A 2982-nucleotide genomic window follows, 5' to 3' on the forward strand; every position below is an offset into this window, starting at 1 on the left:
TGAAACAGTAAATACATATTTTGGATCCTTTATTTTGCCATCTGAACAACTCCTGTGATAGAATTGCCCTTCACATTCTTGCATGAGAATGTCAGAATGGCCGAGGGGTCTAAGGCGCCAGACTCAAGACATATCAACCTTCTCATTTGCTGAGGGTTCTAGTCTCCAAATGTAGGCATGGGTTCAAATCCCACTTCTGACATAGCCTCTTTTAGAGTGACCAGACTAGAAGTAGAATTTTAAGTAATTATGAGACAGTAAATGCTTTATTTTGGATCCTTTATTTTGCTTCTGACCAACTCCAGTGATAGAATTGCCCTTCACATTCTTGCCAAGTGTGTCAGAATGGCCGAGTGGCCTAAGGCGCCAGACTCAAAACATATCAACCTTCTCAGTTGTTGAGGTTTCTGGTCTCCAAATGGAGGCGTGGGCTCAAATCCCACTTCTGACAACGGCTCTTTTAGAGTGAACGGACTATTTCACTAGAAGTAGTATTTGAAGTAATTATGAGACAGAAAATGCTTTATTTTGGATCCTTTATTTTGCTTCTGACCAACTCCAGTGATAGAATTGCCCTTCACATTCTTGCCTGATTATGTCAGAATAGCCAAGCGGTCTGAGGCACCAGTTGCAGGATTTATCAACCTTCTCAGTTGTTGAGATTTCTGGTCTCCAAATGGAGGTGTGGGTTCAAATCCCACTTCTGACAGTGGTTATTTTAGAGTGAACAGACTAGAAGTAGAATTGGAAGTAATTACGAAACGGTAAATACATATTTTGGATCCTTTATTTTGCCGTCTGACCAACTCCAGGGATAGAATTGCCCTTCACATTAATGTGTGATTATGAGACAGTAAATGATATATTTTGGATCCTTTATTTTGACATCTGACCAACTCCAATAATAGAGTTGCCCTTTACGTCCTTGAATGATTATGTCAGAATGGCTGAGTGGTCTAAGGGGCCAGACTCAAGGCATATAAACTTTCTCATTTACTGAGGGTTCTAGTCTCCAAATAGAAGCGTGGCTGCAAATCCCACTTCTGAAAAAGCCTGTTTTAGAGTGACCAGACTAGAAGTAGAAATTTAAGTAATTATGAGACAGAAAATGCTTTATTTTTGATCCTTTATTTTGCTTCTGAGCAACTCCAGTGATGGAATTGCCCTTCACATTCTTGCCTGATTATGTCAGAATGGCTGAGGGGTCAAAGGGGCCAGACTCAAGGCATGTCAACCTTCTCATTTGCTGAGGTTTCTAATCTCCAAATGGAGGCGTGGGTTCAAATCCCACTTCTGACAAAGGCTATTTTAGAGTGACCAGACTAGAAGTAGAATTTTAAGTAATTATGAGAGAGTAAATGCTTTATTTTGGATCCTTTATTTTGCTTCTGACCAACTCCAGTGATAGAATTGCCCTTCACATTCTTGCGGGAGCGTGTCAGAATGGCCGAGTGGTCTAAGGCGCCAGATTCAAGGTTTATGAATCTTCTCAGTTGTTGAGGTTTCTGGTCTCCAAATGGAGGTGTTGGTTCAAATCTCACTTCTGACAACGGCTCTTTTAGAGTGAACAGACTATTTCACTAGAAGTAGTATTTGAAGTAATTATGAGACAGTAAATGATATATTTTGGATCATTTATTTTGCCTTCTGACCAACTCCAATGATAGAGTTGCCCTTTACGTGTATTTGAAGTAATTATGAGACAGAAAATGCTTTATTTTGGATCCTTTATTTTGCTTCTGACCAACTCCAGTGATAGAATTGCCCTTCACATTCTGGCCTGATTATTTCAGAATGGCCGAGCGGTCTAAGGCGCCAGACTCAAGACTGATCAACCTTCTCAGTTGGTGAGGTTTCTGGTCTCCAAATGCAGGTGTGGGTTCAAAACCCACTTCTGACAACGGCTGTTTTAGAGTGAATAGACTAGAAGTAGAATTTGAAGCAATTATGAGACAGTAAATTATATATTTTGGATCCTTTATTTTGCCATCTGACCAACTCCAATGATAGAGTTGCCCTTTACGTTCTTGAATGGCTATGTTAGAATGGCTGAGTGGTCTAAGGGGCCAGACGCAAGGCATATCAAGCTTCTCATTTGCTGAGGGTTCTAGTCTCCAAATGGAGGCGTGGGTTCAAATCCCACTTCTGACATAGCCTGTTTTAGAGTGACCAGACTAGAAGTAGGATTTTAAGTAATTATGAGACAGAAAATGCTTTATTTTTGATCCTTTATTTTGCTTCTGAGCCACTCCAGTGATGGAATTGCCCTTCACATTCTTGCCTGATTATGTCAGAATGGCCGAGCGGTCTAAGCCGGCAGGATCAAGACTTATCAACCTTCCCAGTTGTTGAGGTTTCTGGTCTCCAAATGCAGGTGTGGGTTCAAAACCCACTTCTGACAGTGGTTCTTTTAGAGTTAATAGGCTAGAAGTAGAATTTGAAGTAATTATGAGACAGTAATTTATATATTTTGGACCAACTCCAGTGATATATTTGCCCTTCACATCTTTGGGTGACTGTGTCAGAATGGCCGAGCGGTCTAATGCGCCAGGCTCAAGACTTATCAACCATCTCAGTTGTTGATGTTTCTGGTCTCCAAATGGAGGCGTAGGTTCAAATCGCACTTCTGACAATGGTTATTTTAGAGTGAACAGACTAGAAGTAGAATTGGAAGTAATTATGAAACAGTAAATACATATTTTGGATCCTTTAGTTTGCCAACTGACCAACTCCAGTGATAGAATTGGCCATTACTGGTCTCCAAATGGAGGCGTGGCTTCAAATCCCACTTTTGACAATGGTTCTTTTACAGTGAACAGACTAGAAGTAGAATTGCAAAGTAATTATGAAACAGTAAATACATATTTTGGATCCTTTATTTTGCCATCTGACCAACTCCAATGATAAGAGTTGCCCTTTACATCCTTGGGTGATTATGTCAGAATGGCTCAGTGGTCTAGCGAGCCAAACTGAAAGCATGTA

General features: G+C 40.5%; 1 non-coding gene across 1 annotated transcript; it reads left to right on the forward strand.

Moving 5' to 3' along the window:
* Positions 1-339: 339 nt before the first annotated feature.
* Positions 340-451, forward strand: trnal-caa (transfer RNA leucine (anticodon CAA)). Its single transcript has 2 exons — positions 340-377; positions 406-451. It is a non-coding gene; the product is annotated as a tRNA-Leu (tRNA).
* Positions 452-2982: the final 2531 nt, after the last annotated feature.

This window comes from Sinocyclocheilus anshuiensis, unplaced genomic scaffold (assembly GCF_001515605.1).
Source record: "Sinocyclocheilus anshuiensis isolate Anshui unplaced genomic scaffold, SAMN03320099.WGS_v1.1 scaffold4864, whole genome shotgun sequence".
NCBI lineage: Eukaryota > Metazoa > Chordata > Actinopteri > Cypriniformes > Cyprinidae > Sinocyclocheilus > Sinocyclocheilus anshuiensis.